Below are 26522 nucleotides of genomic sequence, written 5' to 3'. Positions count from 1 at the left end.
CTACTAATTTATGATTTATCTCTGAAAGACCAAAGGGATTTATCGCATATTGAAAAATTCATCTTTTATTTAGGTCCTACATTCGGATTGGACTCTATGACAAATATTTGTAATAATGGCATTTGAAGAACAACCTCCCCCACCCTGTCAGTCCTTGGTTATTATAGCTCAGCCTTTGCAAAATATTTGGCTATTGATTCTGAAGGAGAAAATATCATGTAGAGGAAAATGGATTGGAGATTGTCTTATGAAAAAATACAGAAAAGTAGAAAAATGCCTAACATGGCCTAAAATATAGAGTAATCACATCGTGTGGCTGATTTATGCATGGGTACGTTGATCTGCCCACTAACATATTAGTAGATGGGTAAAAAAAAAAAAGAAGTAAACATTAAATGGGGTTTTCTGATATTTTAATACTGAGTGATGACCTATCCTCTGGATAGGTAATCAGTATCCTATTGGTGGTGGGGGTCCTACACCCCGGACCCCCACCGATCAGCTGTTTGAGAAGACAGCAGCAGTCACAGAAGAAAAATAGGTCATCAGTGTAAGGGTCCATTCACACGTCCGTAGTGTATTGGGGATCCGCAATACACCCGGCCGGCACCCCCATAGAAATGCCTATTCTTCTCCGCAATTGCGGACAAGAATAGTACATGCTCTATTTTCTTGCAGAGCTGCGGACCGGAAGATCGGGTGCGCGCTCCGGAAATGCGGATGCGGAGAGCACATGGTGTGCTCTCTGCATCTCTTCCGGCACCATAGAGAATGAATGGGTGCGGACCCGTTCCGCACAATTGCGGAACGGGTGCGGACAACACTTGCGGACGCGTGACTGGAGCCTTAAAATTTCGGAAAGCCCTTTTAAAAGAAAAGTTCTTTTTAAATAAATAAAATGAGAGTTTATAATAAAACAAATTTATTAATATAAATTAAAACTGGAATATTTATCAAAACTGGTGTAAAGGAAAACTGGCTTAGCCCATAGCAACCAATCAGATTCCATCTATCATTTATCAGAGCTCCTTTGGAAAATTATAGGTGATATCTTTCTATGGGCAACTAAGCCAGTTCTACTTTACACTAGTTTTTATAGATCTCCCTCAGTGTGTACTGCTTGGTAAATTTGGTGCAAAGTATGCCAACTGAAACTGCTGCAAAACTGCCTTCAAAAATTACCCTCATGTAAAATTTCCCCCTATAAGTGAAAGCACCCTTATAGCCAATAGGGTAGGGTGCAATAAGTGCCGTCACTGTCATTTGATGGATACGCCATTTTCTTTATTCTGCTCCTTACAGTCTAATTGTCTGTTAAAAGGATAAAAGAACTGGAAATGTATATACAGTATAAGAAATATATATATATACACACACTATTGGTGTCATTTATCAAACTGGTGTAAAGTGGAAGTGGCTTAGATGCCCATAGATGCCCATAGCAACTGAATCCTCAAAAAAGACCTAGGCATTATATACTAAAATGTAACTTTTACTTATTACGATTAAAATCAAAATCATAAAAAATGTGCTAAAAAATGTTGGTGAATTTAAGCTATAATGTTAAAGCAATCATAAATTACCTGGAAGCAGACAATTGCCGGTATATAAATGGAATAATTTTACCGGATCCTGATGTGCGTGTACTGGTATATGTCCGCCCAGTATTCGTCCTTTGATGTCAAGACGGCAAACAATGTTGTCAGCAGGCCCTGTATCACTGTGGTAAGTATTCTAGGGACATAATCCTGGCTCACCCTTGTGTAGGAATCCTACTATTGGTTGGGATAGGGGCTATTAGTCTCTACCTAAGGCCTAGTTCACACAATCGTTTTTTTTTGCGAGTGTACGGGCCGTTTTTTTGTGTTCCATATACGGCCTGTATACGGAACCATTCATTTCAATGGTTCCGCATTAAAAACGGAATGTGTTCCGTAAGCATTCCGTTTCCGTATTTCCGTTCCGTTGAAAGATAGAACATGTCCTATTATTGCCCGCAAATCACGTTCCGTGGCTCCATTCAAGTCAATGGCATCCGTATGTCTTCCGTATCCATTCCGTTTTTGCGGAACCATCTATTAAAAATGTTATGCCCAGCCCAATTTTTTCTATGTAATTACTGTATATGGCATACGGAAAAACGGAACGGAAAAACGGAAAGGAAACTGAAACAAAAAATGGAGCAAAGGATCCGTGAAAAACGGACCGCAAAAAACTATAAAAGACATACGTTCGTGTTAACTAGGCCTAACAGCGATACAGAGCACCCGCCCCGATAGGGGCAACCCAGTCAGGCACCTGTCCCTATTAGGGGCCTATTCCCTTCACAAGTCCCTCTCTCATGTTCCGACATGCCATGTTTCATCCCATACAGGGAATCATCAGTTGATATTTAAGTAGAGAGTTCACTGAAATAAAAAAAAAGGAAAAACAAAAAAATAGTTAAGTTAAATGGAGATCTACTAACCACTTCTGAACTAGATTCAAAGCCGTAGAGGAGGTGTCAGGTAATAAGACAGCTCCTTAAGCGGTATCCAAGGACACACAACTGTGGTCTTTGTCCAGTCGAGTGTAAGGAAGTGTCCCTACAAGCGCTCGCGTCTCACCGCCTAAAAGGTTGTTCAGGAGGCTTATGAGAGAGGGACATGTGTAGGGAATAGGCCCCTACTAGGGACAGGTTCCTGACGGGGTCGCCCCTATCGGGGCAGGTGCTCTGTATCGCTGTTAGATAGGGACCAACAGCCCCTATCCCAACCAATTGTAGGGTTCCTACGCAAGGGTGAGCCAGGATTATGTCCCCAGAATACTTACCACAGTGATACAGGGCCTGCTGACAACATTGTTTGCCGTCTTGACTTTAAAGGACGAATACTGGGCGGACATATACCAGTACACGCACATCAGGATCCGGTAAAATTAGTCCATTTATATACTGGCAATTGTCTGCTTCCAGGTATTTTATGATTGCTTAACATTATTGCTTAAATTCACCAAATTTTTTGGAGCACGTTTTTTATGATTTTGATTTTAAGCAGAATAAGTAAAAGTTACGTTTTAGTATATAATGCCTAGGTCTTTTTTGAGGATTTCGATTTTAAGGGTCCATTCACACGTCCGTAGAATGTGTCCACACCCGTTCCGCAATTATCCGGAACGGGTGCGGACATATTCATTCTGTATGGGGCAGGAATGGATGCGGCCAGCACACAGTGTGCTGTCCGCATCTGCATTTCTGGAGCGCGCCCCCGATCTTCCGGTCCGCAGCTCCAGAAAGAAATAGAACATGTCCTATTCTTGTCCGCAGTTCTATGGGGGTGCCGGCAGTGTGTATTGCGGATCCGCAATTCACTACGGACGTGTAAATGGACCCTTAGGATGAGACCTTGTAATCATACTCAGGTATTGTGTATATTAGTGTTTTCTGATGCCCATAGCAAACAATCAGATTTCACCTTTCATTTTCCAAAGGAGATGTCAAAAATGAAAGGTTTTACGTTACATTAGTTTGATAAATGACATATATGTATATATACAGTACAGACCAAAAGTTTGGACACACCTTCTCATTCAAAGAGTTTTCTTTATTTTCATGACTATAAAAATTGTAGATTCACACTGAAGGCATCAAAACTATGAATTAACACATGTGGAATTATATACATAACAAACAAGTGTGAAACAACTGAAAATATGTCATATTCTAGGTTCTTCAAAGTAGCCACCTTTTGCTTTGATTACTGCTTTGCACACTCTTGGCATTCTCTTGATGAGCTTCAAGAGGTAGTCCCCTGAAATGGTTTTCACTTCACAGGTGTGCCCTGTCAGGTTTAATAAGTGGGATTTCTTGCCTTATAAATGGGGTTGGGACCATCAGTTGCGTTGAGGAGAAGTCAGGTGGATACACAGCTGATAGTCCTACTGAATAGACTGTAAGAAGTTGTATTATGGCAAGAAAAAAGCAGCTAAGTAAAGAAAAATGAGTGGCCATCATTACTTTAAGAAATGAAGGTCAGTCAGTCAGCCGAAAAATTGGGAAAACTTTGAAAGTAAGGGCTATTTGACCATGAAGGAGAGTGATGGGGTGCTGCGCCAGATGACCTGGCCTCCACAGTCACCGGACCCGAACCCAATCGAGATGGTTTGGGGTGAGCTGGACCACAGAGTGAAGGCAAAAGGGCCAACAAGTGCTAAGCATCTCTGGGAACTCCTTCAAGACTGTTGGAAGACCATTTCAGGGGACTACCTCTTGAAGCTCATCAAGAGAATGCCAAGAGTGTGCAAAGCAGTAATCAAAGCAAAAGGTGGCTACTTTGAAGAACCTAGAATATGACATATTTTCAGTTGTTTCACACTTGTTTGTTATGTATATAATTCCACATGTGTTAATTCATAGTTTTGATGCCTTCATAGTCATGAAAATAAAGAAAACTCTTTAAATGAGAAGGTGTGTCCAAACTTTTGGTCTGTACTGTATATATATTGTGGGGGGTTAGCTCTTTTTCGGGGGTTGCAACCACACACGTCTTCACGGACACCAAGTTTTAAGGTCCAAACATTGCTTTTATTTGGCACCTCAGCAAAAACAAAACATAATACAAAAGAAACTGAAACTGAGCTCTAACTAAACATATAATAACCTGACTCTCCAAGTATACCTCACAGTTCACACACTGTTTCAGGTGCGGCTTTCTTAACCAGTAGTCCAGCTCACTTCCAGGCTGTAACAAAGTCAGTCTAGGCTATCTCCCAGCCTCGTGGTCCCTCAGCCTTGCCCAGCTGAGACCACATTCACAGAACCCCCAGGCCTCTGTCCACGGGTAACACACTCACCCCTTACTGACACCTTGGGAGGTGCTTTATGCCAGCCTGAGTACCTTCAGCTGGGCTCACCTGTGGTGGAACAGGGGTGTGGATCACAATATCCACCCTTTCCTTGCCTCTAACCTGTGTCAGATCTGTCACTGTCTCACAATATACACATACAGTGGATATAAAAAGTCTACACACCCCTCTTAAAATGTCAGGTTTCTGTGATGTAAAAAAAAGAGACAAAGATAAATCATTTCAGAACTTTTTCCACCTTTAATGTGACCTATAAACTGTACAACTTAATTGAAAAACAAACTCAAATCTTTTAGGCCTCTTTCACACAAGGGCGAGATTTCCGCGCGGGTGCAATGCGTGAGGTGAACGCATTGCACCTGCACTGAATCCAGACCCATTCATTTCTATGGGGCTGTGCACATGAGCGGTGATTTTCACGCATCACTTGTGAGTTGCGTGAAAATCGCAGCATGCTCTATTTTGTGCGTTTTTCTCGCAACGCGGGCACCATAGAAGTGAATGGGGCTGCGTGAAAATCGCAAGCAAGTGCGGACGCGGTGCGATTTTCATGAATAGTTGCTAGGAGATGATAGGGATGGGGAACCGATCATTATTATTTTCCCTTATAACATGGTTATAAGGGAAAATAATAGCATTCTTAATACAGAATGTTTAGTAAAATAGGGATAAAAAATTTTTTTATCTCACCTCATCCACTTGCACAGCCTGACTTCTTTTCTGTCTTCTTTTTTTGCTGTCCAGGAGAAAAAGGACCTGTGGTGACGTCACTGCACTCATCACATGGTCCATAACATGGTCCATCACCATAGCAGAAGCCTGAAGGTTTTTTGCCAACATTGATTGGTATTTGGAACTGTTCATAATTCCCTCTAGCTTAACTAAGGCCCCAGTTCCAGCTAAAGAAAAACAGCCCCAAAGCATGATGCTGCCACCACCATGCTTCACTGTGGGCATGGTGTTCTTTTGGTGATGTGCAGTGTTGTTTTGGGGCCAAACATATCTTTTGGATTTATGGACAAAAAGTTCAACCTTGGTTTCATCAGACCATAACACCTTTTCCCACATGCTTTTGGGAGACTTCAGATGTGTTTTTGCAAAATGTAGCCTGGCTTGGATGTTTTTCTTCGTAAGAAAAGGCTTTCGTCTTGCCACTCTACCCCATAGCCCAGACATATGAAGAATACAGGAGATTGTTGTCACATGTACCACAAAGCCAGTACTTGCCAGATATTCCTGCAGCTCCTTTAATGTTGCTGTAGGCCTCTTGGTAGCCTCCCAGACCAGATTTCTTCTCGTCTTTTCATCAATTTTGGAGGGACGTCCAGTTCTTGGTAATGTCACTGTTGCGCCATATTTTCTCCACTTGATGATGACTGTCTTCACTGTGTTCCATGGTATATCTAATGCCTTGGAAATTCTTTTGTACCCTTTTCCTGACTGATACTTTTTAAAAATGAGATCCCTCTGATGCTTTGGAAGCTCTCTGTGGACCTTGGCTTTTGCTGTGGGATGCGACTAAGAAAATTTCAGGAAAGACCAACTAGAGCAGTTGAACTTTATTTGGGGTTAATCAGAGGCACTTTAAATTATGGCAGGTGTATGCTGACTCCTATTTAGGGTCCATTCACACGTCCGTTTTTTCTTTCCTGATCTGTTCCGTTTTTTCTGGAACAGATCTGGACCAGATCTGGACCAATTCATTTTCAATGGGTCCTGGAAAAAAACGGACAGCACAATGTGTGCTGTCCGTTTCCGTTGTTCCGTTCCGCATGTCCGTTTAAATATAAAACATGTCCTATTCTTTTCCTGAAAAATCGGATCCTGGTACAATAGAAAGTCAATGGATCCGCAAAAAACGGATGACATACGGATGTCATTCCGTATGTCATCCGTTTTATACGGAATCCGTTCCTGGAAATTACATTTAAATTTTTTTTTTTTTTTTTTAAAGAAATCCAAACAACTTTATTTGCTTTTTGAAATTTATACATGTTTCCGTTTTTTGCGGATCCGCAAAAAACGGATGACATACGGATGACATACGGAAACATTTTCAGGAACAACGGATCCGCAAAAAACGGACAGAAAATCGGATTATAGAAAAATACTGACGTGTGAATGTAGCCTTAACATGATTTTAAATGTGATTGCTTAATTCTGAACACAGATACATCCCCAGTTATAAGAGGGTGTGCACACTTATGCAACCACATTATTTTTGTTTTCTTCCCTCCACCTAAAAGATTTCAGTTTGTTTTTCAATTGAGTTGTACAGTTTATAGGTCACATTAAGGCTACATTCACACGTCAGTATTTTTCTATATCCCGATTTTCAGTCCGTTTTTTGCGGATCCGTTGTTCCTGAAAATGTTTCCGTATGTCATCCGTATGTCATCCGCAAAAAACGGAAACATGTATAAATTTCAATAAGCAAATAAAGTTGTTTGGTTTTCTTTGAAAAAAAAAATTTTAAAAAAATTAAAATGTAATTTCCAGGAACGGAATCCGCATAAAACGGATGACATACGTAATGACATCCGAATGTCTTCCGTTTTTTGCGGATCCATTGACTTTGTATTGTACCAGGATCCGAATTTTGCGGAAAAGAATAGGACATGTTTTATATTTAAACGGACATGTTGAACGGAACAACGGACACGGACAGCACACATTGTGCTGTCCGATTTTTTCCAGGACCCATTGAAAATGAATGGGTCCAGATCTGGTCCAGATCTGTTCCGCAAAAAACGGAACAGATCAGGAAAGAAAAAACGGACGTGTGAATGGACCCTAAAGGTGGAAAACGTTCTGAAATGATTTATCTTTGTCTCATTTTTTTAACAACACAGAAACCTGACATTTTAACAGGGGTGTGTAGACTTTTTATATCCACTGTACATATATATATATACACACACACACACACATATACCGGTATATATTGCAGAAAAGACCGACACTCGTTGTAGATCAATCTGTACATGTGACAGAATAAATACAAGATTGATCTACAGCGAGTGCCGGTCTTTTCTGCAATATTACATTGGGGACGCCATCCCACAGACTCGTGCACCGCGACTTCAAACAGCAGTGCCGACCTGTGACTATTATACCGGTGTGTGTATATATATATATATATATATATATATATATATATTATTTTTTGGGCTTTTCTATGAAAACATATGAAAAAATGTATGTGTGTTTAAACTTTCTTTAATTGTGCAATTTCATGTTATCCGGGAAAAATATTCTGAGTAAAGAAAAAATAATGACAACCAATCTATATTCTTTTTAAAAATGGATTTTATTGTTAAATCGCTAAAGGGAATCTATAATAGAACACATATGTTTAAGAAGCAGAAATTCACCTAATGACTGGGGTCTGCGCGGTCTCCGGGGGCAGGCACTGGGGTGACAGTTATTGTGACTGCAAATCACATTTGTGATACAGACAATTCCATTCCACGAAATGACGGCCTAAAATCCCTCTAGAGGCGCAGCTGCAGCTAATCAGCCATGGAAATACACAAAAAACACAGAGCGGCCGTCGCAGGGAGTGCCTGAAGGTTTACAATCTCAGTGTGACAAAAAACGTCTGTTTCTGGGAAACTCGCATCTAAGCTAGGAGGCATAATTGGGTTCTGGAAGGCCAAGAAATTTGGTTGAATCCCATTACTCTGACATGGACTTCTGGACTCAGAATATTAACACATTCAGTTCAGCACTACATTACGTCATTATCGGTGTCATCAGGGGATACTTATTTATTTACTTTCCATACAAAATATAAATCTGGTTACCATAGCAACCAACACTTCAGAATTGCTACCAAAACACTGTATATGAGAATAGACAATCGGCGTGACCCGGCAACCGTATGAACTGCCAAGTCTGATATACAATCTTATGCTAATATATACATATTTCCTGACTACCTACAGAGCAGAGATAACAGCTTGCAGCATGTTTCTGGCTTATAAAAGTAGTTGCTCAAAACTACACTGAACTATACAAAAATTAATTCCTGTTAGGTCCCTTACACACACAAATCTGGTCTGGTATTTTTCCACCACAAAACAAAGGGTTTTTTTTAAGCAGCTTTGTGAACCTTATTTTGTTGGAGGTTTTGCCGTTATAGAGGAGCAGATACCAACACCAACATCCTGCATTTAAAAAATAAATAAATCAGAAACCCTAAAACCGCCAACTAATTAACAAAAATGTTAATTGAAAAATAAACAGTTGTGTATTGTGTGCTTCATATTTCCCATAGACTTTCAGCTAACATCTGAAACATCTAACAGCTTGTGTTTTACTGTCAAAAAATGCACCAAAAACCACAGTTGTAAAAACCGGAAAATTAAAAATTAAAACAACTATAACACTGCCCCTCATGTACAAGAATATACCTACTATAATACTGCCCCATACGTACAAGAATATAACTGCTATAATACTGCCACCTATGTACAAGAATATAACTACTATAATACTGGTCCTATGTATAAGAACATAAGTACTATAATACTGGCCCCTATGTATAAGAATATAACTACTATAACACTGCTCCTATGTACAAGAATATAACTACTATGATACTGCCCCATGTACCAGAATATAACTACTATAATACTGGTCCTATGTATAAGAACATAAGTACTATAATACTGTCCCCTATGTATAAGAATATAACTACTATAATACTGCCACTATGTACAAGAAGAGAACTACTATAATACTGTCCCCTATGTATAAGAATATAACTACTATAATACTGCCACTATGTACAAGAAGAGAACTACTATAATAATGCCCCATTGCACAAGACTATAACTACCATAATACTGCCCCCTATGTACAAGAATATAACTGCTATAATACTGTCCCCTATGTACAAGAAAATAACTACTATAATCCTGCCCCTATGTACAAGAATATAATTAATATAATACTGCCCCAATGTACAAGAATATAACTACTGTAAGACCACCCCTATAGGGGAGAATAAGACTATTATAATACTGCCCCTATGTACCAGAAAATAAATACTATAATACTGCCTCCTATGTACAATAATATAACTACTGTAATACTGCCCCATATTTACAAGAATATATTTAATATAATACTGTCTCCAATGTAGAAGAATAGAACTACTAAAATACTGCCTCCTATGTACAAGTAAATAAATGCTATAATACTGCCCCTCTTTTTAAAGGGATATAAGTAGTACAATAATGCTCTATGTAGAAGAATATACTACAATACATGTGGAGGTTCTATGCTACCTCTCCACAGATGTGGGTATATTGTCTTATACACTAAGATGTATGTATGTTTGGTAAATTGTGTTCACTAGACCAGTACCCCCTTCCTTCTTCCCTCCTTGGAAGCTCTTCCATTCTGTTGGTAGCAGTCATACTTTATCAGAGTAATAATGGCGGCTTGGAGGCGTTCTGCAGCTGTTTGGTGGCCCACTTGAGACAGCTTTGTTCAAAGTATTTTAATTGAAGTATAATACAATTATGGCGCTAAGTCGTTATTACCCTACAACAGAGTTCTGTCGGAGGATGAGATGTTTTTCCCATCCCCATAATGCGCTAAACTAAAAGCAAATGTGAATTACGCCATTTACATAATGATTATGAGTGAAAATAAAACGAAACGCCGAAGGTGTTATAAATGGAATAGAGGAGGGGGCACCACATGATGATATTCAATGCAGCAAGTGCGAACAGCAGATTATTAACCCCCTTACTGCTGGAAAATGTTTATATTCTATTTTCTCTAGATTGCCTGTGGCCTCCACTATTCGGGGGCTTCCAATTTAGGCAATGTATATAACACTGAATTTTGGAGACTGTCACTGTATAGGAGTACAGCATATATTAAAGGGCATCTGTCAGCAGATTTGTACCTATGAAACTGGCTGACCTGTGTCATTTTCACCTGGCAGCTGAAGGCATCTGTGTTGGTCCCATGTTCATATGTGCTCACATTGCTGAGAAAAATGATGTTTTGATATATGCAAATTAGCATCTAGGAGCAATGGGGTCATTGCTGTTACTCCTAGAGGCTCTGCTCTCTCTGCAACTGCCATGCCTTCTGCACTTTGATTGACAGCACTCCTATTGCTCCTAGAGGCTCATTTGCATATATTAAAACTTTATTTTTCTCTGCAATGTCAGCACATATGAACATGGGACCAACACAGATGCCTTCAGCTGCCAAGTGCACGACACAGGTCAGACAGTTTCATAGGTACAAAACTGTTGACAGATGCCCTTGTGAGAGAGAGGTTTTATTTCTCTATATATAATGTGAACATTCTGTAGTACCCAGCAAACCTAGCAAACCAGATGTGTGAGCCTCATGTACATTTCTTTGTCTTAAGGTCACTGGGGGAGGGGGAGAAAGGTTGCCGTTTTTGAATGTGCCAATGAAACTCAGGGATAAAATTAGCAAACGACTCCCATTTTGTCAAGAAGCCAATAGTCTTTTCTTAAGGAACACACCTTTTGTGATGTCATGTCTGCTTTTTAAGTGAATGTATTTTGAATTAAGCTCTCTTGCTCAGGGAAATGAGAAGATCTTTCCCTGAAACCAACTTGTGTGTCTGGTCTCATTATGAAAGCAGTATGGCACGTGCATACTTATACTTATAATTGATTTGGCACCACACAAAGAAGATGAGAATCGCATGAATTGCGATAACAATTTGGCGTCCCTGGGTGGGCAGACAGCTTGCATAGCTTCCGATTCAAACGCCACGAGAGGACTTACGCAAAACCATCAGACGAGGTCACATGCTACAGAAAAGTAAAGCTTTATTTCTTACTTACCTTCTTTGAGCCTTTTGCCCAAGTAGATTGTCAAGAGTTGAATTGGTTTTATCGCGATAGAAGGGTTCGAATTATAGCTGATCTGTCCTTTAGAATGAAAGAACTAAATTTAATATTCCTTCTCTGTGTGGTAGGACGTGCTGGAACGAAGCGGAAATTGGTAGACAGCTGATAACTTAATATCCGTGACGTAGAATTGGATCCCAGTGAGATAATATTCACTAATTGGAAGAATCTAGATTATATAGTTTTTGAGTTCCCCTAATTGGAAGAATCTAGATTATATAGATTTGAGTTCCCCTAATTGGATGAATTTTTGTTTGAATTTTTTTGTTGTTTAGATTTATTTGTGGTTTCCCAATTAGGAAGAATCTAGGTTAAAATATTTTTGTGGTTTCCCGATTTGGAAGAATCTAGGTTAAATATTTTTGTGGTTTCCCGATTAGGAAGGATAAATAGTAATGTGTGTACCCTAACCTGGTTAGATAGCAGCCGAATATCTTTAAAACTGTGTGCTCCGTAGGATAAGTATCGCTTGGATATTTTTTAGGACTATGAGTCCCGAAGGGTTGATAACGGCTGCATATCGTTAAGACTGTGTGTCCCTATTAGGAAGAATATTAGTTAAATTTTAATAAAGAAAACAGGGCAATTCTAATGTTACAGGATATAATAAGGAGATGTTAACAGCGGCTCAGCTAATGCAAGAAAGAGTGGAAAATGTTCCAGTTAGACAGTTGAAAGCATTTTGTGATATTGTGTAGCAGAGATATCGGGTATTATCCGTAAATACTTAGTATTGTGTAAGAGTTCCCCCTAGAGGCTGCATATTGAAACTGCATAATAAGGAAAGTGCAGTAGGAGATAGATTAAATGAAAGTTTATGAATAAGTGTATTGAAGGAAAAGGAAAGTTGATTAACCCCTTAGGGACGCATGACGTACTGGTACGGCATGTTTCCCGAGTCCTTAAGGACCCATGACGTACCGGTACGTCATGGGTTTAAACCGCGATTGCGGCGTGGCGGGGGTTAATCAGGACAGGATGCTCGCTGAAATAATTCAGCGATCGCAGCAAACCGCAGGTTAATTCAGACCTGCGGTTTGCGGCTTTACCTGCGATTGTGGCGGCGATCGGGCGGTGCCATCGGGTCCCCATGCGGCTGTGGGGGGGACCCGATGGCATGGAAGGCAGCGCAATGTCAAAGGAAGGCATCGCGCTGCCTTCCGGTGAAGAGCCTGTGAGATCCGGCCCCCTGGCTCTCACAGGCCCCGGAAGCTGTATGAGTAATACACACAGTATTACTCATACAGCCAATGAATTCCAATACAGAAGTATTGGAATGCATTGTAAAGGAATATACCCCCCCAAAGTTCAAGTTCCAAAGTGGGACAAAAAATAAAGTGAAAAAAAAAGTTTAAAAAAATAAGTTTCCCCCCCAAAAAATGTAAGTTTCAAGTAAAAATAAACAAAAACGTCATTTTCCCCAAATAAAGTTAAAAAAATAGGTAAAAAATAGGAAAAAAAAAAGTATACATATTGGGTATTGCCGTGTCCGTATCGACCGGCTCTATAAACATATTACATGACCTAACCCCTCAGATGAACAATGTAAAAAATAAAAAATAAAAACTGTGCTAAATAAACCATTTTTTTTGTCACCTTACATCACAAAAAGTACAACAGCAAGCGATCAAAAAGGCGTTTGCCCACCAAAATAATACCAATCTAACCGTCACCTCATCCCGCAAAAAATGAGCCCCTACCTGAGACAATCGCCCCAAAAATAAAAAAACTATGGCTCTCAGAATATGGAGACACTAAAACATGATTTTTGTTTTTTTTTCAAAAATTATATCATTGTGTAAAACTTACATAAATAGGTACATATTAGGTATCGCCGCGTCCGTATCGACCGGCTCTATAAAAATATCACATGACCTAACCCCTCAGATGAACACCGTAAAAAATAAAAACTGTGCTAAATAAACAATTTTTTCACAAGAAGTGTAATAGCAAGCAATCAAGAAGTCACACGCACCCCAAAATAGTGCCAATTAAACCGTCATCTCATCCTGCAAAAATCATACCCTACCCAAGGTAATCGCCCAAAAACTGAAAAAAATTATGGCTCTCAGACTATGGAAACACTAAAACATGATTTTTTTTGCTTCAAAAATGAAATCATTGTTTAAAACTTACATAAATAAAAAAGAAGTATACATATTAGGTATCGCCGCATCCGTGACAAAAAATATCACATGATCTAACCTGTCAGATGAATGTTGTAAATAACAAAAAATAAAAATGGTGCCAAAACAGCTATTTCTTGTTATCTTGCCTCACAAAAAGTGTAATATAGAGCAACCAAAAATCATATGTACCCTAAACTAGTACCAACAATACTGCCACCCTATCCCGTAGCTTCTAAAATGGGGCTACTTTTTTGGAGTTTCTACTCTAGGGGTGCATCAGGGGGGCTTCAAATGGGACATGGTGTCAAAAAAACCAGTCCAGCAAAATCTGCCTTCCAAAAACCGTATGGCATTCCTTTCCTTCTGCGCCCTGCCGTGTGCCCGTTCAGCTGTTTACGACCACATATAGGGTGTTTCTGTAAACTACAGAATCAGGGCCATAAATATTGAGTTTTGTTTGGCTGTTAACCCTTGCTTTGTTACTGGGAAAAATGGATTAAAATGGAAAATTTACCAAAAAATTTAAATTCTGAAATTTCATCTCCATTTGCCATTAATTCTTGTGGAACACCTAGAGGGTTAACGACGTTTGTAAAATCAGTTTTGAATACCTTGAGGGGTGTAGTTTCTTAGACGGGGTCACTTTTATGGAGTTTCTACTCTAGGGGTGCATCAGGGGGCTTCAAATGGGACATGGTGTCAAAAAAACCAGTCCAGCAAAACCTGCCTTCCAAAAACCGTATGACATTCCTTTCCTTCTGCGCCCTGCCGTGTGCCCGTACAGCGGTTTAAGACCACATATGGGGTGTTTCTGTAAACTACAGAATCAGGGCCATAATTATTGAGTTTGGTTTGGCTGTTAACCCTTGCTTTGTAACTGGAAAAAAATTATTAAAATGGAAAATCTGCCAAAAAAGTTAAATTTTGAAATTGTATCTCTATTTTCCATTAATTCTTGTGGAACACCTAAAGGGTTAACAAAGTTAGTAAAATCAGTTTTGAATACCTTGAGGGGTTTAGTTTATAGAATGGGGTCATCTTGGGGTGGTTTCTATTATGTAAGCCTCGCAAAGTGACTTCAGACCTGAACTGGTCCCTAAAAATTGGGTTTTTGAAAATTTCTGAAAAATTTCAAGATTTGCTTCTAAACTTCTAAGCCTTGTAACATCCCCAAAAAATAAAATATCATTCCCAAAATGATCCAAACATGAAGTAGACATATGGGGAATGTAAAGTAAAAACTATTTTTGGAGGTATTACTATGTATTATAGAGGTAGAGAAATTGAAACCTGGAAATTTGCTACGTATTTTTTTATAAATAAAAATGAATTTCTTTTACTTCATTTTACCAGTGTCATGAAGTACAATATGTAATGAAAAAAATATCTCAGGATGGCCTGGAGAAGTCAAAGCATTTTAAAGTTATCAGCACTTAAAGTGACACTGGTCAGATTTGCAAAAAATGGCCAAGTCCTTAAGGTGAAATAGGGCTGAGTCCTTAAGGGGTTAAAGGATAATAGGCTGGTGCAAGCTGAGTTATGGTGAAAATTGTCTATGAAAGTAATGCATCTGGTAATGCATCTGCAGACAGTGAAGATACTAACATGTGTGTTATCTATAGATCTTCCAGACAGGGCTCCATTCATGTTATGGGTCCCAGTATTGGATTAGATTCAATGATGTCTGCAAATAACCTTTCCCAATTGTATGTTCCACAAGTTTAAAATGTGCCTGCAGAAATTATTCCTATGATGCCAACTGGAAGTGTCCCTGACCAATCCAGTCAATGTAAGTTTGCACCCATTCTAAGTCCTTATTCAGATATGAGTGGATTTCAGTCACAGGAAATTGTGAGATTTCTAGCATCATTTTATGATGTATAAAATCTGCTATACCCAGTATCCCCAGTAATAACATCAATTTTACCAGATGAGTGGAATTCTCAATTCAGAGGACTTACCTATGCTGTTTTGTAGAGAATTATTTAAAATATGGAGAGTTTTCTCATGTTGTTAGGATTTAGAAGGTTTAGGCTACTGTAGAGCTGGGGATTCTTTCTCTCAAGTTTGTAGCTTCAACAGTGGGTGGGGGAGAAAGCATTTAGGTGATTATCCTGTCACATTGTCTGAATATGCATCAGGACAGGACAGAGAGTGTGGAGAAAGTTTTCACTATACTCCAGAAAAGTTGTGTGTATTTGGGCTTTGAGCATACCTTAGATATGCATGAGAAAATCTTAAGTGCTGCTTTTGTGGATGATCTTAAGGATCATCTGGAAAGGTCTAGTATTAGCTAGGCCTGAGTGAAGTTCACTATAGCCCTCCCTTTTGTCCCTCCATTTTGTTGAAGTTGAATTGAACAAAGGCCTAATGTGGGTGTGGCTGCCTATCAGTCCTCCCCACAAGAAGGGGGAAGGAAGACTTTGTATGTACTTGCCCACTTCCTCGTCCGTGGGAGGAGCTACAAATGTTTAGCCCTTCAAGTGCAACGCCCACAGGTAATTAACAATACAGAATCAAATGCTGGATCCCTATTATCTATACAATCCTTAGGATCTACTTCCATTGCCTCATAGCAAACATGTTCCATGATCTCTCATGGCTAAGGGTAGTATCACATGTGTAGGAGTAGATAGTAATGCAGTTCCTACTCCTCTCACCAACTGTTCATCGCCTTAAAGGTGCACAAATTTAGATCCGACTACTCCGCTGCCTCCGGAGGGGGGAGGGAGTAGTAGTGCCTTCCCACCTCTAAAAATACAAATTCAAGATAGATAATTTCAGGTTCTTGGAAGATGGATCATCTCGGACAGGATATGCTGTTCCTACTTAATCTAATGTTGTCAAGAAAGAACCACTCCCTCCAGCAATGATAGTGCAGGATACAGAGCTGAAGATACTCGCTGAGGTTTGTAAGATGGCTGAGGGTAAAACTACTAACATCCAGGGATGCCTTCAGTATCACTCATTATTATGGTCTATTCTGGTGAAGAATAAATTTTGTTTGATCCATGGGTAAGCCCATATATAATGAATGCTGAGTGTATGAAAGATGTTTCATGCCCTGATGCTGCCTGAGAGGGTGAAGGCAAAACTATTACCTGACGTCTACGCTAAGTGGAAGTCTGTGTGATACGGGATGGCTTAGGGCCAGTAGACTTCCAAAAGATTGTCTTTTTCAGATACAGGCTACAGAGGCTGAAAGGAAACATCAAAGGATAAACGTAAAAGTGATGATTGAGAATGGACTCTGGAGGGTTGGTAAGAATCTCTTACTTCAGAGGGCACTCTACCTAAAGAGGATGGGTTTAGAACATGGGCAAATCAAGAGAGAGAAGGTGTGATTGGGTTCTGTGGTGGATGGCTCCTGTGTTCAACAATGCTGCCACTAGGTTAGTTGAAGGTGAATGCTGTAATAATGATGGGAGAACTATGGGAGTTCCAGGAAGGCATATGCCAAGGTCATCTTATCCATTTCAGAGACTGCGGATTGACTACATTCAGAACAAAGGTGGAACAGTGTGAATATATCTGTGTCTGTATTGATCTCTTTCTAGGATATTCGGAAATTTGGCCTGTAGCAAAGGCTACAGCTAAAAGATACTGAATGAGGTAAGAGTACCTATCCCTGGGGCTTTTCTCTATCCGGTACACACCTAACCAGAAGATAAGCCTAAGTCCTTATGAAGTACTCTTTGGGAATGTCCCTAGATTAGGTCTCTATTTTCCCAACAGCTCCAGATGCAGCATAGTAGTTTTTCAAATTATGTTGTCTGTTGCACAAATTGATTGTCTAATGTGTATTTCCAAGTTTTAGTTGTTTTCTAGAATCCAGACTGTATAGAAGCAATTCATTATTTACAATAAGGAGATTAGGTAGTGGTGAAACGAGAGACATGCGAAAAGTCCTAGAGCTACGGTTTGAAGATCTACATTAAGTCCTGATAACCACCGCCACTGGTGTCGAATTGGAAGAAGAGCCTGATTGGATATACGTGTCATATTGCAATCAAGTGCCAGGACTATAAGAGCCATAATGTTTTTGCATGTCGTATTGTTTGTTTCATATTGCACAAGGGGGAAATCACAGTCAAATCAAATTATCAAGATGAGTCAAGAACAATTAAGTTGACCTTTGCAGTATAGTGGACTGTAAGAAAGATAGGACACTTGGTTATGGTCTGATAAGTACATTTGTGTGACTGGAACTGACCCAGTCTATGGTAGTAGTGTTTAGATATGACCATACCAACTATGGATATTGGAGATTAACAGAATGGAACACTAGTCTGAAGTGTTGGGAATATAAACCAGTGAAAACAATCTCTAGAGTCAGTAAAGGTGAAAGTTTGTCGCAAAGGATGACTGTTCTGAAGGGAACACCACCAAACAGTTGTAAACATAAGTGTAATCCTCTGTTCCTGTCCATTAGAAATCCTCTCCAACAGGATTCAGGGATATATGTTTTAGGAGCATGTGTAAGTGACAAAGATCCCCTAGGCGAATTTAGAATGTTGTTAAGGTAAAAACCTCAAAGTACAGTTGCATCTGTGGCTCCTACATCCTTTTTTTTTTTAATAGTGTTTGTTTATAGAAAGCATTTTAAATTTGTAAACTTCTCCAAATCCCAAAGGGATACAGAAAACAAAGACAGCCGGACAACAAGTCCGTAATCCAGTACTCATACAAGGATCCCTAAGCGGGAGATACATCAGAATAAACCAATGGCATTATGTTACTAAACAAATAAGCAGTCCCATGTTACATCACGGCATAGTTACTAGTACAGGACAAGACAACCATTCACACACACACACACTCATTCATCCTGGAGTCCCAGAGCCCTGCACATAAAATCAGATAGTACCCTGCGCACATAACCAAAGGCCCCAAATCTGATCAAACCTATCAGGAGTCCCCCTGGCTGCAAAAGTGAGTTTGTACATCTGCAGGTCAGCGTTTATCAGTTGGATCCAGGATCCAAGGGTGGGGTTCATTGCATTGGCAACTTCCTTCCATATTTGGTAGGAACTATTTCTGTCACCAATCGCAACAGACAGACTATAGGAAAGAGTATCCCCGGGAGCCCCAGCTTTGAGGAGATAAAATCACAAATCTCACTCCAGTACCGCCGCATAACAGGACAAGTCCATACCATATGATATAAATATCCTCTCAGCTCTCCACACCTGGTACAAGAGGGGTTTGAGAGCCTACGCATATGATGCAGACGCACTGGAGTGAGAGAAACCCTGTGTACCCACTTAAGTTGAATGAGCTGGTCACGGGCGCTTATTACCGTGTTCTTCCAGACAGAGCTCAGTTCCTCCAGGTGAGACGCCTCCAGATCCGGGATATCAACCCTACAATGCTTGAAGGAGCGACAGAGCGGCGAATCCTGCATTTTCATAATTTCAACATAGAATGATGAAATAGGTTTATATGGTTGTTTCAACCGAGCCACAGATTCAATGGGGCCACATTTCAAACAGGATAAGGATTTAAATTGGGCCTCACAGGCGTGCCTCAGCTAGAGGAACTGATAGAAACATGTATGAGGCAATTTGTATTCCCTGCAAAGGCTCTCAAATGAGCAGAAGACCCCATCCACATACAATTGAGTAAGGTACTTCGAAACCCTTTGAGGCCAAAGTTCATAGTCAGGTAAGTGAAACAGTTCTTGCAGATGCTTGTTGCGCCACAAGGGTATATACAGGGACCAAGTATCCTGCCCCTCACTCTCAGTGTGCGTCACCACAAACTGCTTCCAAGCCATCACCACTGTAGCCATCGCTTCAGTGTAATGCAAGAATGAAGTCGCTCCTCCCCGATATACCAATTTGGCTAATGCCTCATAAGAGCCCACTAGAGCCGCCTCTAATACCACTGCAGGATTATTGGCATCTGCCCTGATCCACCAAGAGGCATACACTAATTGGCAGCAATATAGTACAAATACATTTCTGGTAGTCTCAACCCCCCTTGATTATATAAGACTTTCAAAGATTTCCTAGCAATGCGAGGGGACTGGTGTTTTCGAAGTGGATATGGGGGATCTTTGTAGGAGCTGCTCTGTAAAGATATAGAAGTTTCGGTAACAAAGCCATTTTTATCATATTGGTTCTACCTATTAATGTCAGTGTCAAATTTTCCCAAGCTTCCAGTTTACGGGTAATATACTCCATAGTGGGGACTACATTGAGCCGATACAACTGTGTGTGATCTCTGTGTACCTTGATCCCCAAATAGACAAAACAGTCAACTACCTTCAAACGTGACAGGGGCGTTATATCTGCGGGATCCATCTCATCTACTAAGCAGAGACTAGATTTACTCCAATTAACCCGAAGGCCTGAGTATTTCCCAAGCCATCTATGGTATCCAAAAGTGCTTCCAAGGAGGGACCTGTATCAGCCAGGTACACCAGTAGGTCATCAGCATAAAGCAAAATCTTTTCCTGTATTCCCGCTATAGACCATCCCTCAATCAGTCCCGATCCATTAACTAATTGAGTAAGGGGTTCCATAACTAGGGCAAATAACATAGGTGATAAGGGACACCCCTGACTAGTACCTCTATGAAGGCGCGACAGGTACCCATTAACCCTAACCCTTTCCATAGGGGCCTGGTATAGTAATTGTACCCATCTTATGAAAGACTGGGGGAAGCCCAGACAGCATAATGTCTCCCACATAAAATTCCATTCAACCGAGTCTAATGACTTTTCATTATCGAGGGAAGCGATTGCTCGGGATCCCGCGTTACATCCCTAAGAAGTCTAGCGAGAAGTTTAGCTAGGATTTTTGCATCCACATTCAAAAGGGAGATTGGTCTATAGGAGCTGCACTGATCCGGAGGTTTCCCAGGTTTGTGGATTACCACAATAGTCACCTCTATGAATGACGGGGGCAGTCTGTTGCACTCAAAGGCGTAGTTAAAGATTTTCAACAACCGCGCAATTTGTCCACATCTGCTTTGTACCATTCTAACGGGAACCCATCCAGACCAGGAGACTTCCCCACCATCATGCTTTCTATCGCTGCCCTGACTTCCCCTACCTCAATGGGGCTCCTACATCCTTACCTATAATTGGCATGAAATATTTGGCCAATTTAAAAATATGAAGACAAACTGGTCTTAGAGACACGATTTTATACAGGAAAGCCATTTGGTGTTTTCCCTCGAGGATATTGTTCGTGCATAATTCAGCTGAATAAGACAAGTAGTGACTCTGATAGTTTCTGACAATTGGTTTATCAACCAAAATTAAAATTGCGTTTATCAACCAAAAACACAGATATCTGGTGATTGTGTAGAGATTTGAAACTCCGACCCAGGATGCAGGGAATGAAGTGGCCAATGTACCCTGATCAAGTCCTGATCAAGTACTGATGCTATTTGTTTTATTCTTACCTCCTGAGTGAGAAAAAATAAGTAAGCAACACAATGTCCGGTCACGACTAAGGAGGTCACTCCTTACATCCTTTGACTCACATGTATACATGGATGCCATAGGAGTCTGTAGAAGAGTTTCTGACAAATTTAAAGCTAAAAGTCAGATAGCTGCAGGATTTGAGTCATTATTTCCCACGATTAGTAGTAAAAAAAAAAGTAGATTGGATTAACATCTCTATTGTCATCAACAGAGATTTGTGAATTACACCTGTGATGCTGTGGAGGGAATGGCGGAACAACTGAGCTCTTTTTCCGGTGATGACTACAGAACCGACTGGTCCTTGACAGCAGAAAAAGGAGGGTCTACAAGATCGTTGGAAGTTCCTGCTGCATCTACATTCCCAACACTGCCCCTGATGAAAAGATCACCAAGAATCAGAAGAAACTGATGGACTTTATCAAATGAACTGACGGGAAAAATTCTGAAATTAATCACATCATGGCCTGAACAATGTTTTTGGAACTGGTTCAGCGACTACAATGTTTTTAGCATTTGGTTTTAACAGGCTGTTATATAGTTCTCCATTTTAGGAAAATTGTTTTTAAAAATGTTTAATACATCCATGCCAACACTATGTATATGTGCTGTGCCCCTGTCAAAGAAAAAGATTATTCCATCCCGAAGTAAATAAAACCTTGTTGATGGTTGCGGGGTAAATAGGACAAGGTGAAGGAAAACCCGAAAGGGAGTTGAGGGGACCTGGTGAAGCAATAAGGAAAGTCCAGCTCTTCACTGTTTAGGGTGTTGGGAGAGTACCTCACTTTGCCTGTTCACCTTTGGTCCTGACAAAAGGAGGGATTTGTGAGAGATAGGTTTTATTTCTCTATATATAATGTGAACATTCTGTAGTACACAAACCAGAGGTGTGAGCTTCATGTGCATTTATTTTTCTTAAAGGGATTCTGTCACCAGGTTTCACCCCTGTCAGCTAAACATATGCTGATGTTCAGGGCCTCATCAGGATTCCTAATGTGGGCTTCTAAATGTGATCCGTAGCCTTATTTTGCTGAAAAACAGGTTTTACTAACCTGTCACTCAAAGAAATAAGGTGCCCAAGGGGATGTCAAGGGATGCTAGGTGCCGGCCGCACCCACCGCCGTTCGTGCCCAGACTTCTGCACCGCCTCCTAATCCTCTGTGCCGCCTCTCGCTCTCCCTCCCTCCCCCCTCCTCCTGCTGTAAGATATCGCGCGTGCGCACAGGGCTCTGAGAGGCTGGCGCCAGAGTGCAGGTCATACCTGGGTTGAGCAAAGTGCCGGCGCATGCGCACTTCGCTTTAAGACGCCAAATCGAGAAGTCCACACGGGCGCATCAGGCAGAGCCCTGTGCGCATGCGCGAGATCTTACAGCAGGAGGAGGAGGGAGGAGGGGGGATGGAGGGAGAGCGAGAGGTGGCACAGAGGATTAGGAGGCGGTGCAGAAGTCTGGAAAGGCGGCGCTGGGCACGAACGGCGGTGGGTGCGGCCTGCACCTTGCATCCCTTGACATCCCCTTGGGCACCTTATTTCTTTGAGTGACAGGTTAGTAAAACCTGTTTTTTAGCAAAATAAGGCTACGGATCACATTTAGAAACCCACATTAGGAATCCTGATGAGGCCCTGAACATCAGCATATGTTTAGCTGACAGGGGTGAAACCTGGTGACAGAATCCCTTTAAGGTCATGGGGGGAGGGGGAGTTAGGTTGCCATTTTTGAATGTGCCAATGAAACTCAGGGATAAAATTAGCAAACTACTCCCATTTTGTCAAGAAGCCAATAGTCTTTTCTTAAGGAACACACCTTTTGTGATGTCATGTCTGCTATTTAAGTGAATGTATTTTGAATAAAGCTCTCTTGCTTTCTTGCACAGGGGGATGAGATGATCTTTCCATGAAACCAACTTGTGTGTCTGGTCTCATTATGAAAGCAGTATGGCACGTGCATACTTATACTTATAATTGATTTGGCACCACACAAAGAAGATGAAAATCGCTTGAATTGAGATAACACCCTTTAAGGCAGTGGTGGTTAATATTATATGGGTACTAGGTTGTACTATATTTTGGACACTGTATGGCACTCTTATGAAAACACTGTATGGTACTGTTTATTGCAGGGATGGGGAACCTCCTGGCCGTATGTGGCCCACGCGATCATCTCATGTGGCCCCCGGACCACTGCCAGAGCACATGCACGGGCTGTACTCACCTTCCCTGGTCTTCTTCCAGCCCCGCTCTGTGTCCTGACACGTACAGTGTCAGGACGCAGTGTACCTAGATGCGCACTATGACCTGACACTGTGCTCTGTCAGGTCACAGTACAGCGCGGTGGGAAGAAGACCAGGGAGGGTGAGTGAATCTGTCAAGTGGTAGCACCGTGCAGAGCTGGAGAGGTAAGTTTATTTATTTTAAAAAATTTCTGATCTGGGGTCTGATTGGATGCTGGGGGGATCTGATACAGGTTTGATCTGAGGCTGGGGGGGTTTGATGGGAATCTGATCTGAGGCTGGAGGGGTCTGATGGGAGTCTGATCTAAGGCTGGGGAGGGTCTGATGAGGGTCCAGTATGCGGCTGGAGGGTCTGATCTGGGGCCGGGGGTCAGATCTGAGGCTGTGGGGTTTGATGGGGGTATGATCTGAAGCTGGGGGGTCTGATCTAAGGCTGGAGGATGTGATGGGGGTCTGATCTGAAGCTGTGATGTCTTATGGGGGTCTGATCTGAGGCTGGGGGGGCTAATGGAGGTGGGGGGCATCTGAGGCTGAGAAAGGGACAAAGGCAGGGATAGTGGCAGGGAGAGCAAAAGCTGGGTGAACCCCTCTCTGGACCCCCCTGGGATTAGCTTGGCTGCCATTAATGCCAAATAAAGAACTAAATACATAACATTCTGACCCTAAAAATTAGACTGCTATCTGTGGTCAAAATGGCACCTGTACTATTTGGAATATACACTCACCTAAAGAATTATTAGAAACACCTGTTCTATTTCTCATTAATGCAATTATCTAGTTAACCAATCACATGGCAGTTGCTTCAATGCATTTAGGGGGGTGGTCCTGGTCAAGACAATCTCCTGAACTCCAAACTGAATGTCAGAATGGGAAAGAAAGGTGATTTAAGCAATTTTGAGCGTGGCATGGTTGTTGGTGCCAGACGGGCCGGTCTGAGTATTTCACAATCTGCTCAGTTACTGGGATTTTCACGCACAACTATTTCTAGGGTTTACAAAGAATGGTGTGAAAAGGGAAAAGCATCCAGTATGCGGCAGTCCTGTGGGCAAAAATGCCTTGTGGATGCTAGAGGTCAGAGGAGAATGGGCCGACTGATTCAAGCTGATAGAAGAGCAACGTTGACTGAAATAACCACTCGTTACAACCGAGGTATGCAGCAAAGCATTTGTGAAGCCACAACACGCACAACCTTGAGGCGGATGGGCTACAACAGCAGAAGACCCACCGGGTACCACTCATCTCCACTACAAATAGGAATAAGAGGCTACAATTTGCACGAGCTCACCAAATTGGACTGTTGAAGACTGGAAAAATGTTGCCTGGTCTGATGAGTCTCGATTTCTGTTGAGACATTCAAATGGTAGAGTCCGAATTTGGCGTAAACAGAATGAGAACATGTATCCATCCTCTGATGGCTACTTCCAGCAGGATAATGCACCATGTCACAAAGCTCGAATCATTTCAAATTGGTTTCTTGAACATGACAATGAGTTCACTGTACTAAAATGGCCCCCACAGTCACCAGATCTCAACCCAATAGAGCATCTTTGGGATATGGTGGAACGGGAGCTTCGTGCCCTAGATGTGCATCCCTCAAATCTCCATCAACTGCAAGATGCTATCCTATCAATATGGGCCAACATTTCTAAAGAATGCTATCAGCACCTTGTTGAATCAATGCCACGTAGAATTAAGGCAGTTCTGAAGGCAAAAGGGGGTCCAACACCGTATTAGTATGGTGTATCTAATAATTCTTTAGGTGAGTGTATATTGCAGGCACCATTTTGTATTGCAAAAATACAGCGTTCAAGATTTTTTTAATTGAATTTTTAAGTTGCAAATTTTGTATGGCCCGCGAACGATGTTACAAATATCCAAATAGCCCTCGGCAGCAAAAAGGTTCCCCACCCCTGGTTTATTGCCACTATACAATGCTGTACTTTGGACACTATGTGGCACAGTTATGTGGACATTGTTATCTGGGCAAGTTTAACATGTATTGATCGTTTTTCCAGTTAGAAGATAGATTAAAAATAAAGTTCTGAGTATTAACAGTATTCCGGTTATTTCTACACGGCCAAAGTTCCACTTCTTTTCAAGGGGCCCTGCGGGGTATGAGGTCACCGTTCTCATGACCAGTGGGGATCCCAGAAGTAGGACACCCACCAATCTAATAGTTATTTACATTCTGTTGAACAATGAATATGACTGGCTAATGGTCAAGCAGGAGGTATATTACATATAATCAAGACTTTTAAGGGCACATGCCAGCTGGATCAACCCTGTCACATTATATGGTTGATCATGCTGACAAAAAGATACCTGTCTTGTGGAAATTGGTTACTGTGTTCCCAAGAAAAAAAAGACTTTTATACTTTATGCATATGAGGGCGTCAGTGCACAGGGGGGAGGAGCCTAGCGCCTTAGCGCTATGCGGTTTTCCACTGCTGGCGATGGCCCTTGGTGCACTGAAACCCTCATCTGCATTAAGAATGAAACTCTTTTTTCTCAGGAACACCATAACCAATTTTCACAAGACAAGTATCATTTAATCAGCAGGATTAACGTCCTATTTCATTGATCACCACTGTTAATAAAATATTAGCCAAGATTTTGGCAACTAGACTTAGGAGTGTGATTTCGGTGCTTGTTCATAAGGATCAATCGGGGTTCATGTCAGGGAAAACCATGACAGAGAATATTATGAGATATTTTGTGAATACCCAGTTTGAACCCACAAATTGCGGAGAACGGTTGATTGTAACTATAGATGCCTCAAAGGCTTTTGACACGGCTTTTGATCAACACAATGAAGAAAATGGGATTCGGTGAACATTTTGTTACATGGGTAAAGCTTTTGTATACTGAAATTTCCGCAAGGGTGATAGTAAATGGAGAACACTCCGGTAGCATACCAGTTGGCAGAGGGGTTAGACAGGGATGTCCCCTTTCCCCTCTGCTATTTGCTATAGCTAT

The 26522-nt window shown here is 41.2% G+C and overlaps 1 protein-coding gene across 2 annotated transcripts in view; it reads right to left on the bottom strand.

Annotated features, from left to right (window-relative positions):
* The window catches only part of LARGE1 (LARGE xylosyl- and glucuronyltransferase 1), a 581369-nt gene that overhangs the window by 230610 nt on the left and 324237 nt on the right, over window positions 1-26522 (bottom strand). The gene's annotated exons all lie outside the window — the stretch shown is intronic.

Source organism: Bufo bufo, chromosome 1 (assembly GCF_905171765.1).
Source record: "Bufo bufo chromosome 1, aBufBuf1.1, whole genome shotgun sequence".
Lineage (NCBI taxonomy): Eukaryota > Metazoa > Chordata > Amphibia > Anura > Bufonidae > Bufo > Bufo bufo.
Note: the sequence above shows the minus strand (reverse complement) of the source record. Positions and strands in the feature narration are given on the sequence as shown.